The sequence below is a fragment of the Mirounga leonina genome, unplaced genomic scaffold, assembly GCF_011800145.1.
Source record: "Mirounga leonina isolate KUSES-001 unplaced genomic scaffold, KU_Mleo_1.0 Mir_86, whole genome shotgun sequence".
Lineage (NCBI taxonomy): Eukaryota > Metazoa > Chordata > Mammalia > Carnivora > Phocidae > Mirounga > Mirounga leonina.
The window spans coordinates 516,057-529,577 of NW_023270830.1; the positions used below are offsets into that span (position 1 = coordinate 516,057).

Below are 13,521 nucleotides of genomic sequence, written 5' to 3' on the forward strand. Positions count from 1 at the left end.
ATACCGTGTAATATTAATTTCAGGTATAGAATTTAGTGATTCATTGCTTACATATAACACCCAGTGCTCATCCCAACAAATGCTGTCCTTAATGCCCATCAGCCATTTAGCCCACCCCTACCCACCTCCCCTCCAGGCACCCTCAGTTTGCTCTCTATATTTAAGAATCTGTTTTCTGGTTTGTATCTCTCTTTTCCCCCCCTATGTTCCATCTCTTTTGTTTCTTAAATTCCACATGAGTGAAATCATATGGTATTTGTCTTTCTCTGACTTATTTTGCTTAGCATAATATACTCTAGCTCCATCCACATCATCGCAAATGGCAAGATTTCATTCTTTTGATGGCTGAGTAATATTCCACTGTATATATATATACACACCACATCTTCTTTATCCTTTCACCAGTTGATGGACATTTGAGCTCTCTCCATACTTTGGCTATTGTTGATAATGCTGTTATAAACATCGGGGTACACGTGCCCCTTCGAATCAGTATTTTTGTATCCTTTGGGTAAATACCTAGTAGTGCAATTGCTGGATTGTAGGGTAGTTCTAACACGGATGTTTTAAAACCATTGTCTTAGCGCACTGTTTCTCAAACTTTGCTGCGTATTAAGACCACCTGGGGAGCTTTTAATCTGGGCTTTCCCAATGCCCAGATCACACCCCATGGCAAGTAAATCAGAATCTCTGGGGGTGGGACCCAGGCATCAGTTTTTTAAAAACCCCTCCCTTGATTTCAGTGTGCAGCTAGGGTTGAGCACCATCGTCTAAGGGTAAAGGACTTGAGAATTATCAGCCAGAGCTGGGCAGGCTGCAGTATGTAAGCAAGACAACCTTACTGAGGGAGGGGATGGGGAAAGACAGGGCAGTGCATTTTCTAATGGCATGAGAAAGAGGCTGAACTGCGCACGCCCAACCTAGAAGTTCTCTTTCAGTAGGTCAGCCGCTGTAATGAAACAGGGTTTAGTTCTTTAGATTTTCTGAAGTTGAAATGACATGCGGAAAGGGAACAGCTTTTCCCACAGTCCACCCAGAGGAGAGGTCAAGAGAGGCCTGGGTCTAGGTATGTTTAAATAAAGAGATGTCTCAATAGGGTTCCAAAAATTGTGATACATTTTAGAAACTTACATTTATTAAATTAAGGTTTGTAACACATGTAAAATTTAAAATATACACAAGGCAATGTAATCATCCTATTCGCAATGTAATAGCAGGATTTATTTTTAAAATTCATGGGCATGGTACCAAAATTTGGCAGAAGTTTAAAGCCAATGATAATTTCCTTCTTCCAGTCCTATTAGCATATCTTTGGGGATAAAATTTTCAAAAATCCAAATGTGAGGCCTTCGGTGACCGTGAGACCCATGGATGAAAGGCCCTCCTTTGCTGTGCCCCGGGAAAGGTGGGTTGGGGTATGTGGGAAGGAAGTGGGGGCTCTGCAGGTGTGCACACACAATGCCAGCCCCCCACTAACCCCCACCTGCCCGACACACAACCTGTGCTCTATCTGCCGTTCGCCGCCCTCCTGGCCTCTGGTACCTCCCTGTCTGTAGGCAACAGGACTCAGAACAATGACAGTCCCAGGACCCCCGCTATCCACCTTATCAAAGTAATTCCTCCAGTTTGATACACAGTTGTCTGGGGAAGGGAGGAATTGTGGAAACACTTCCTTTGGGCAGAGCATGCAGTATTTTGGGTTTATAAAAGCACATATTCTTGGGTTCCAGAGGCTAGCCTCAGCTCAGGACTCGATGGGACCATTAGGCTTTAGGAAGAAGAGAAAGAGTTCCAGACTGGACAATTATTGCCTGAGTAGCAGGCACATCAGTGAGGAGCTGCAATTGGTCCCAGGGTATATGTTTTCTCCTCCAAGAGGTGAACTCAGACACGTGGCCACTAAAGTGACCCCCAGCCTCATGCCTCAGAGGTCTCTAAGAAGGCCCATGGCCTGTGGATCCACAAAGTGCAGGCAGCTTACGTACCACAGGATGAGGAGTAGGGGGGTTGGTGGGTGGGGCAGGAGGAAACGGCAGCCTTGTTGTCACTGGCTCCCTGTGAACCCACGGCTTCCTGTTTCCTAGAGATACAAGCCCAGGCCTCATGCAATCTTCTCTCCTGGAGACCAAAGCTTCTCTGGAAGAAGGTCCACACCCAGGCAGAGGAGGGTGAACACTGGGATTCAAAGTCCAAGGCCAGCCCTTACATTTCACAGAGGGATCAGCCACTGTAAACCCACGGCAAAGTCTGATTCCTTGGTCTCATTTGCCCCATTACCTTCCCTCTGGGTCCATAGGTTCCTGAGTTTCTTCAGCCTATGGAAAACACGAGGAGGAGGGGAAAGAAAGGGAGAGGAAGGAGGGAGGGGCAAATAAGCACAAGGCCTGCCACAGCCCCAGGGCACCAGGGTGGTAAACACTTGGAGGGAAGCCAGCTGTCTGGCACCTCGAATCTTCCACATCTCCCCAGCCAAGACTCAGACTTGTATATTCTGGGCTCTTTCTGCCTCATTTCACCCAGGCTTTAACGTACCCAGACCTCGGTCTGGGTTATTCTGTCCAAAACTTTCCTCTGGCAATCTAGATTGTAATGCAAGATGTACACTCTCAGAATCAGATTTCTGAGGCCTCAGTGCAGGACAGTGTGGACTTAGCAGTCTGGCTACATTCCATTTCCGTCAGCCCATCAGATGAATACCAATGAGGTATTCATCGCCTCCACAGGATTCGGGAGACAACAATGGCCCAGGTAAATCGGAAGGACCCAGCCAGAGCTCAGCTGGTCTAGCTATTTAGGGAGAATAAGGAGAACATAGAGGGTCTGAGAATCAATCCTGAGGTTGTCATATTGCTCCTCCATTGGCCGTACAGCTACTGGTCCTAAAATCCACCCCTCGATTCTGTAGGATGGAAGACCGCTTTCAAGAGACAAATCCCAGAGTCTTGCAACAAGTACCGCAATAATAATAATAATAGCGTTAGTAATGATGGTGGACATGCATCACTTTCTGTGTGCCAGGCATGATTCTAATGATTCACATGGATTTACTTGGCATAGGATCTCTGGGGCAAGGTAAGGACCAGCCTCACCAAGGTGGCCTTAGGCAGCTCCCCGGGGGACAGTCCCTTCTGCGATGCTAGTTCTTTGACACAGACCCATCATGACTCTTCAACCTTAACCTGCGAGTTCAAGTCTTAGCCAGCTGAGGACCCAGGCCGACCCCTCATCCCAGGGAAAAGGGGAGTGAGCCCCCAGCAACTGCACTAACTGAGCTTGCCTTTAGGAGAAACACAGGAAGGAGTGAGTGTGAGCATCTCGAGGAGGCAAATGCTGTCTGATCATTGCTATTGCCCCCCTAGGGAGCGTGGGGGTGAAGGGGTTGTCTCATTTTATGAAAATATGATCTATAAAAAGCCTAAATTAAAATGATTCAGAAAATTATTGTTGTCTCTATAAAGCAACCTGCTCTGGAGTACCTTTCTGTATTTCCCTAAGTATATTTAAAACAGGATTTCAAAATTAGATTTACTGAAACCTCATCAAGCACACATGCAGTGCGTGGCGCACAGCTATATAAGTGCTCCTAAACCCCTGGTTTGCAAGAACCTTATTTTTCGAGGAGTGTGGTGGCCTGTGTGGGGGAGGGGGAGAAGGGAGCACAAACAACATCACACAGCTGCTGACCCTGTGTTGGCCCTGGGCGTTTTGGCATCACCATGTGGTCCTCACAACACACCCTTGGGGGATGTACCATCATCTCCATTTACAGATGAGGAAACTGAGGCTAGGGAGGTCAAATGCCATCCTCCTTAGTGCATAGCCATTAATAGTAGAGCTTTGTTAGAAGCCAGACTCCCCTTACCCCAACGACCAGAACTACAGACAAGGTGCAAAGACTAACAGTCCCATGGCTCCCTAATCACAGATGTGGCTGCAGAATCCCGTCATTTCCCTTCTTTTTGGCCTTCTTTGTCTTCTCCATCCAGTCAGAATGAATTTTAGCTGTGTCCCGAGCGGAGTCTGCTTTCGGCTGCAAAGAGCAACTCAGTCGCTGGGGCCAGCCCAGCTGGTGGGTCTGTGAATTAATGCCACTTCCAGAGCCGTTCTCCAAAAACCACAGCTTGACTAGGAGGACTCAAATGCCTGCGTCTGTCCATAAGGGCATCCCTCGAAGCTGCCAGGTTGACCAAGAGGTGCCCTGGCGGTGGAACCACACAGGTGCACCGACCTCCAGAGGAGCACAACAAGAAGGTCTCAGGAAGCGCCCGCCCCGGCCCCCCTACTCAGAGAAGTTGAGCTCCACGTGGATTCGCATCCTGACACGCCAACACCCACTGCAGACCTGGCATGTCTAACAAACACAGCGGTCAACCCCAAGACGCTGCAATTGTTACCTCATGTTAAAACGGACCTGAAGCTGCAAGCAATTAGCACTGCATCTGTGAGGCAGGGAAAAACAACCAAGAGAACCCGGGCTTGAAAGGACTATTTTGGTCCAGATGGAAAATTGATACATTGTGTGCATGGTAAAAATCCTTTCAGATAGGTGTTTAAACCTTCAATTTTAAAATTCAGGTTTTAAGTGTTATTCTGGGAAAAGCAGCAGGATTCCTTTAACATCAGGAGATCTGTAAGTAAACTAAAAAGCCGTTGGAGTCTTCAGTAAAAGAATCCATGTAATAAATGAACTCAGGCGTTGGTGCAAATTAATCAAACTGCATCAATTACCAACTTTAATTAGTCACGGAATTTCAATACTCGAAGGGATCTTGGAAATCATCTGTTCCAAGAGTAGGAATTAGGGAAAACAAATGGTCAGGTGGAGAAAAACCTTCTGCCTGGAGAAACACACAAGGAAACAAAGAAACGCTGTCAGGAGGCAGCGTGCACAGGACTTCGCACATAGCCTGGGTTCAGAGCTTATGTCTGTTCTTGATGGCAGTAAAAACCTGGCTGAGATGTTTGACCTTAGCAAGCATTTATACCTCTGTAAACTAGGTAGGTGCAACACAAGGTTACTCTGAGGCCTAAGGGAGACAATCCACAGAAAAAGCTTAGTATGGTGCCTGGGATGCCATATGGTGCCCGGGACATCAGCCCTCAGTAAATATTAGCTCCATAGAAAAGGCAACTCTACAAACAGAATCTAAGTGTGCCAAACTAACACACTGTGTATCACTGGCCTTTCTCTTATGTGTCTAGAAAAAAAAAACAGTATGTGGTAGACCTAAGTACTCAGACGTCTGGCTATGAGAACAGGACATGGTACCCAAGGTCTTCTCAGAATTAAAAAAAAAAAAAAAAAGATCTTCATAGGAGTGATCCACATCTCTGCTAAGAAAGAAGCCAGGGCGCCTGGGTGGCTCAGTTGGTTAAGCGACTGCCTTCAGCTCAGGTCATGATCCTGGAGTCCCCGGATCGAGTCCCACATCGGGCTCCCTGCTCGGCAGGGAGTCTGCTTCTCCCTCTGACCCTCCCGACCCTCTCCCCTCTCATGTGCTCTCTCTCTCTCATTCTCTCTCTCAAATAAATAAATAAAATTAAAAAAAAAAAAAAAAAAAAGAAGCCAGACCTGATAAGCAAGACAAGAGGATCATGGAGATGGTGACTCTCCTCTTTTATAAGGGTAAGTGAAAGCTTCTTGCAATGGTTGTTAATGCAAAGCTGTCCCAAAGTTATGTAACTCTGGGCCAGGTATTTACCTGGCCAAAAGAGGTCCACCATGAGCCTCAATGGTGTTCAATTTTAGTCTGGAGATGAACCAGTGTTATAGAGTGACTGACTGAGAAAAGTTAAAGGTTAACCAGTAAAACATAATTCTGTATTTGTGTGTCTTTATGTCTTAACGTAACATTAATTTGGCCTTATAACATTTATTAATTATGCTAGAGAAGGCAGCATAAAATCACAGGAGAATCACAGGCTGTGTGAATATAACAAATCCTGGATCTATCCATTAGTACTGGGAGATCTTGGATAAGAGATATAATCTCTTAACCCTCAGTGTTCCCATATGTAAAATGGGGATAACCACGCCCGCCTCATGTGTTGCCGTGAAGGGCCGGCACAGCGTCTGCCGCATAGTTGTACCTAATAAGTATTTGTTATGTTCATCAGCAGCTCTATTTTTTAATGGAAAAGAGGGCTATCCTTGCCTTACTCAGTTTTCCACACTGATAGGAATTCTAGCCACTTCAGGCCAAAGCCAAGGAATAGACAGCACTCTGTTCAGCAACAATGCACCTGAATTACAGACATGGTGTTTGTGAGGGTATTCGCCCTGGAGTATATAACTTCCCAAACCTGAACCTACAGGGTCAGAAAAGACAGCTGGACTTGAAGCAAGAGACAAGAGTCTTCATCCCATTTCTGCTACTAACTAGCTTTCTGTGTTTTGTTTGTTTGGTTCGGTTTTGACCTTAGGTGAGTCACTTAATACTTAACCTGTGTCTCCGGTTCCAAATTTATAAAATATGAGGGATTGTTTTTAGACTAGACAATATCCAAAGTCCCTTAGAGCTTTAGAAATGCCATGTCTCTATAGCTGGTTCATGCTGTTTATTAAAATGTGTGACTACACTCTACTCCAAAAGCCACAGGGCCCTCCTCCATGTCCTCCACCATGTTTCAACTCATGATCTGTTCCTTCAGTTAGTGGCTCCATGTAAACAGCAGCTGCACAAACAGAATCGAAGTGAACCAGGTGTCACTGCCATACTTCTGCTCATTCTGGAGATCAGCAAAAGCCAGGTGAGCTGGGAGGAAATGGATCGGCCATGAAGACAGGATTTGACTGTGAAAACGAGTTTTCTGACGAGTTAAAACAGGAAGAATGCTCTGAAGACTATTTTATACCTAAATAATGCCACATGGATTAAAAAAATAACAAAACATGCAACCTCCCCTACCTCTGCAGGTTTTCATTTCCTGGGGCTGATAATATATTTCACTTGATTCCAAACTGATCCCTCACCCTGGAAAAAATTTTGATCAGAATTCAAAATAAAATGAGGGCATGTACCAATCAGACCAACGGGGACAAGCACTTCAGTTTTATAGACTGTTCACATCTCACAAAACTAAGTAGTTGATTTATCATTGTAATTTTCCCAACACTTAGCAGCGTCTTGTACCTGGCAGCTCTTTGAAGGCAGAGATGATATTTCCATCTCTAGCACGGTGCCCTAGTGTATTTACAGATGCTGGTTTTAGTTTGCTAGGACTACCTGAACCAAGGGCCACAGAAATGTATTTGCTCACCATTGGGAGGCTAGAAGTCTAAGATCAAGGTGTCAGTGGGGTTGGTTTGTTCTGAGGCCTCTCTCCTTGGCTTGTAGAGGACGATCTCCCTCCCCTGTCTTCACAGGTCTTTCCTCTGTATGTCTCGGTCCAAACCTCCTCTTCTTTAAGGACTCTGGTCATATTCTCTTATGGCCCACCTACTAACCTCATGTTAACTTTTTCAAGACCCTATCTCCAAATAACATTCACATTCTGAGGTACTGGAGTTTAGAACTTCAACATACATATAAATTTGTGTGTGGGGTTACATAGTTCAGCTCATACAGCACTCAATAGTGTTGGGTGAGTAAATGGTGGAAGGATAGGTCAATGAACAGATGGACTGGATGAATAAACAACCCACTGGTCAACAAATACTTGGCAAATTGAGCGAACTCACATAGTCACTTGTGAAGATTGGCTTTTGCTGTAACATCATCCCAAAGTTTCTTACGTTATGTATTTTAATCCAGCCTTACAAGACGTTTTTAAAAATTACTGATCACCAAATTCTATCAAGCTGACAAAAAATAGCTATACCTAGACTTATCAATGCCATTTCCCCTGTCCTGATCATTCTCACTTGTAATGACTTCCTGGACCCAAGAGAATATCAGTATTTGCCTACAATAAATAACTATTGCATCTCCCATAAATGCCTACCTACTAAGAAACTTCACATTAGGGGAGCAGAAAGAACTAAGAAAATGGTTTTAGTCAGATCTAGTTCATGGTTCGTGCCTGGTTTTGTTTGCTTTAAACTGAACCTGGCTTGTACTTAGTTCCTAGGTTGTCTTAGCACTCGGATTCCATTCAGTGAACTAAAGAAAGGCCCCTATACAATTGTAGGGAAGACAGAAAATGCCCACCAGGGACCTCAGTGAATCTCTCCTCTGATTTCTTTGGTCACTTTGAGCGTCTATCACGTCTCTGGTGGTATAGAAATTCACAAGCCCACCCTCTCCTGCCAATGTTCCTTCTCTAGCTTTCCATCTGGCTATAGAATGAACTTGAGCATATGTAAACCTAGCAAGGTGGTTGTAGGTGTGTGTCTGGATGGAGTCAGCAAGGTCATTGTGCTCCTTGCCTTGCCCCATGCTGTCCTGAGTCATGCTGCTGGCTGCCAGCCTGCATCACAGCAGGAAGCACGGCCAGGAAGCACACCCAGCCTTAATGAATGAGCTGTCTGTAGCACAGCTAGTGTGATATCGGGGCACAGGTGTTACGGGACCAGGTAGCCTTCATTCATTCATTCCTTGCTCATCTATTCCCAACTGGAAATCTTGTTCAGCAGATCAGCCGTAACAGAAGCCTCCCTTGAAGCAAGTGTGTTGATTTTAAAAGGTTCCATTACAGATTTATACCATTTCTGTGCTTAAAAATAGTAACACAGAGATAAAGGGACAGTGTGGGCTCTAGCTGTAAAATATGTGAATTCAGTATTAAAATTTAAAGACAAATTTATCGTGGTCCTTTGTCAATGACAGTGATGAATTAACCGGGCTATGACCCTTGAGCAGACTGGCTAGTCTCAATTTAGGATAAATCCATGCAATTGTCCCTCTGTTGCCTTCCCCTGAGGCTTCCTGAGATGAGGTAGTATTCATGAGTATTTCCATACATGGCACGAGGCCTGATGCCATTTATTTTGATTACACATATAGAATGGGCCCTGCTGTCCTAGGTTCTCTCAATCTGCAGAGTTCTTTACCCATTCCCACATACTTAGATGTTTGTGTTGGGAATTAATCAAATACCTTCATGTGCTATAAAACTTCTTGTCAGGAATTTAAACCAAGTGATTTCTGACCTCTCTCCATCTGCCTCGCTTTTTAAAATGTGTTTTAACTGACCTGTTTTCGACATGCTTTATTATAAACCACTTTATATTCTTTTTGAGAGTAGGTGGCATATAAATCGTAGTTGAAGAAAAACCTTCAAAACAGCATAATATTCCCAGAGTGTGAAGAGCTCAGTGGGGAAGCAGCAAGATGGAGGGCCGGTTCCCCTCAGGCCCACCCAGCTAGGCGCACCTGTCACTCCACCATCAGGTCCTGTTCTCTGCAGGCCACGGAATGATGGAAGGACCATTCAAAGGTCTGTTCAGAGCCCTACTCTGCCAGAAGCAGAGCATCTAATTCATTCAAGCCTTGCTCTGATGACAATCTCACCTGACAGAAGGACAAGGACCTATTTTTGGCCAATGCGGGAGAACTACATGGATGATAGCGTGGAGGTGACTGGCACTTGGGAGAGAAAAGGAATCTTGTCATCATATGATTTGTAAGAGCCAAAGAAGGGAATATGAGCATTTTGTTTTCCTGAAACTATAAGCAAGCACAACTCCACAGGTCCAGAGAGAAGGAGGGGTGAGTCAGCGGACTTAAACTCAGAGGGCAGCCTATTGTGGAGGTTAAAGTGCATGCTCAGAAATCCGGACAGACCTGAGTCAGGCTCCTGACTCTGCCCTCACAGCTATGCAGACATCACTTCCCTGTGTCTCAGGTTCCCCAGTAGGATCATGAGTCATAGGACCTGCCTTCAATGTTGACTGTGAGAATTCAACAAAGTAACGTATATAAAAGCCGCTAGCACAATGCCCAAATCAAATAAACACCTGCTGTTGTTGTTGTTGTTACCACCAGATTGCAGGCCTCCTATGTGTAAGGCGCTACGCTAGATGTTCTTTGGTCCCATGGTCAGAGACTCTGGGGCCAGAAATTGACTCCAAAAATATTAGAGGCTCCACGTAGTATAATTCTGACTATCTACTCATACATAATTCCAGAAAGGAAGAAGAGAGGAAATGATCCAAAGAAATCACTGTGTCTCCAATTAGTTTATATTTTATAAGGATACTTACAAAGGCAGGAAGGAGGAATTTGCAACCAAGAGCAGATACAAAGGAATGGCATGAAATGAATAAAGTCAGGGCGGTAGGAGGCTGGGGCCTGGGACTAATGCATACACAGAACAACAACAAGAACCACTGGGGGTGTCCTCAGAACAAGGAAAAAAACAAGAGAAGGGTTGGCCTACTGCTTGGGACAGATGACGCAGTTAACTTAGAGGTGATAGAGTGCAACGGAATTACTCAACTCCTAGTTTGTTCCCATCTTCTCTATCAAGAAGAACAATCTGCAAGCCAGAAAGGAGAGCAAAAACATGGCCAAGAGGAAATTAAAGTCTGAGATACGAGGAGATAGGAAGAGAGCTCCTGGTCACTGCCGTTAAGTCTCCAGGCTCCGGTGAATTACATCTCAGAGCCATCCATTCATGCACCCAAATACTCACTGCAACAGGGACAGCAAAGTAAATAGCCCTAGTACCCTAAAAGAACATGAATTCTTGATTATGGTATCTGAAAAAAATGGCAATGAGATAATATATGAGAGTTTATGAGGCATGGTAGAACTTCCAGAAACTTGCAGAGAGACAAATGTCTCCATTTTAGTAACAGACACTTTCAGCAAAATTTTAGTAGAGATTAGACACCTCGTGTTGACCCAAGAAGGTGAATACTGGTCACACCAACCTCATCTCTCTCATGGGGTTCCCCGGACACTAACAGTGTGCCACAGGTGTTGTAGAGTTAGGAAATGATAACTACAAGGCCGCGCAATTTCTTCGTGAACCAGGTAGGGAGAAAGGCTCCATGATAGTACAGTTAGGAGAACTCAGAATGGCTCAGCTATAATCCCCAAAGAGGCCTGGAGAACAGGCTTGCATAAATCTGGAGACGAATTTTAGTGGCACTTGACACAGTCTTCAGTGCCTCTCTGTTCAGCTGGCGATCTTGACTTTCAGGACAAGGAAGTTTACTGACATCTGCTGGGAGAAAGACCAGGAGGCAGCCAGTGGGTGGAGGAGGGGTTGAGAGCCCAGCTGTGGAAGCAGGGAGGCTGTGTTTGGATCCCAGCTCCGCTCCTTACTGGTTGTGTGATGTTAAGGAAGGTACGTATACTCCCTGACTCAATTTTCCCATCTAGAAAATGGGGATAATAATTGTACCTACCTCACTTAGATGAGGTAGATTAAACTGGCATGTATAAAAGGACTTAGAAGAGTACCTGATTATAGGAGTTACCTGGCAGACTGCAATGGTGGGACCCTGCAAGATGAAAGCTGGAAAGATAAAATACTGATGATAAATTACAGAAGAATGATGAAGGCAAAGGAGAAAATGAGTCAGGGTAAGGGAGAGGAGATGGTGGAAGCAGAGGCACTCTGGGAAGGTGGTCTCTGAGGGATGGTATCTGACAAGGGACTGAAGTGAGGGGTTGAGCCACGGAGTGCTGGGAAGAGCAAAGGCCCTAAAGCAGGAAAAGGCTGGGGCCGGAAGCTAGTACGTGAGGCGGGAGCCTGGTGGGCGTGCTGCAGAGAAGGAAAATGAGGTTAGAAAGGCCTCATCATACGCAGCCCTGCCAGCCAGGAGAAGCATGGGGGTTCACTTCATATGACATGGGCAGCCATCGAAGGATTGTGAGCAGGAGAGAGTTATGATTTTAAATGGTCACTTTGGCTACTTTTTGAAGAATATGCTGAAGAGGGGTAAGAATGGAATTAGGGAAATCAATTTGGGGGGACAGTAGTCAAATAGTTTTGTGGCATTTCTTAAAAAGATTTTATTCATTTATTTTGCGAGAGAGAGAGAGTAGGAGCGGGAGGAGGGGTAGAGGGAGAGAGAGAGAGAGACTCTCCAGCAGACTCCATGCTGAGCATGGAGCCCCACGTGGGGTTCAATCTCTTGACCCTGAGATCATGACCTGAGCCGAAATCAAGAGTCGGACGCTCAACCGACTAAGCCACACATGCAGCCCAGTTTTGTGGTATTTTAAGAAAGAGATGATGGTGTCTTAGGCTGGGAGAAAATGGTAAAAGGTGGCAGACTCAGAATATATTTTGAACAGTGTGATCCTGATTTTATAAAAAAGAAATACACCCACACGTATACTGGAAAGATACATATGCAGATATTAATAGTGATTATCTCTAGATCACGTTATTCGCGGTGACTTTAATTCCCTTCTTTGTGATTTCTTCTGCATTTTTCAAAGCTTCCCCAACAGACACGTGGTGTTTAAGAAATCGGGGGAGGGGGAGAAGAACATTTTTGGAAAAGAAATCAATTATCCAAGGACAAGCCAAGTGAGGTGAGGATCAGTACAAGCCTAAGACATGTCGAGGATTTGACTAGCAGCAATTTCAATACCTATTGACAGCGTAAATGACTGCAGGTAATAGGACTTAATTTTCATAGGTACCCCCCTCCCTGTGGAAGGTGACTGTCCTTTTCCACGCCGCTTCATTCCAGCCCACCTGGTTTATCATGTGCAGCCCCGAGTACCACAGTCTAGGATCTAAATGAATTAGAGGAGAATACTCTGGATAGGGAGGGGACTTCAAACCATACACTGTAACAAGAGGAGTAGTTACCACCCACTGAGCACCCACTCTGTGTCAGGCACTTTCAAAATGTGAAAGAGTTAAACTAGGAGATGATTTGAATGGAAGGAAAAGGGGGACAAATGAACATATTTTTGAGCCCTAGTGGAGCTACTGCATTAAGCACTTTATCATACTTCATCGCATCTAATCCTTACCATGATCTTCTGAGATAAGTATTATCCCTGATTTAGAGAGCTGAATTGAATTCATGAAAGAATTAAACCCATGAAACTGAATTAGGGAAACAGCACTGCATCACTGGGCTCTGGACCCAGACAGCTAGAGTTCAAGTCCTGACAGCTATACATGCCCTTGGCCATGCTGCTAAGCCTTCCTAAGCTTCAGTTCCCTCAGCTACAAAAGGAGGCTAATCTCTTGGGGTTGCTTGAAGATTAAATTAGTTAATACATTAGAGCACGTAGCACAGTGCCTGGCATATAGTAAGCTCAATAAGCATCAGCTATTACTGTTGAGAAAACATACCTAAGGTCACCCTGTAATTTGGGGAACCAGTAGAGAAGAAAATAATCTGAGAGGCCTGGGTAATTGCTTTCTAGTGGTGATGGTCTGTCATAGGGAAGAAGAGGGGCTTATACTGACTTCAGGAAGTAGAACCAGATTCAGGGAATGTAAGTGTAACAGGGCGTTGGGTAGAATGCAACCTGAAATTAGTTAGCTACGCAATGCCAGTGACTTTTCTGCCAAGCAGATACCTATCTCTCTCCTTCAGGGAAAAGTCATTAAGTGGTTCTTATGATGCTATAAGAGGCCATGCCCCACAGGTCTAGAGAG

At 45.0% G+C, this 13,521-nt stretch overlaps 1 long non-coding RNA gene across 1 annotated transcript in view; it reads right to left on the bottom strand.

Annotated features, from left to right (window-relative positions):
- Window positions 1-1,240: 1,240 nt before the first annotated feature.
- The window catches only part of LOC118002912, a 75,855-nt gene continuing 63,574 nt past the window's right edge, over window positions 1,241-13,521 (bottom strand). The window contains exon 7 of the long non-coding RNA XR_004677221.1: window positions 1,241-2,315. This is a non-coding gene — a long non-coding RNA (uncharacterized LOC118002912). The remainder of the gene's footprint in view (window positions 2,316-13,521) is intronic.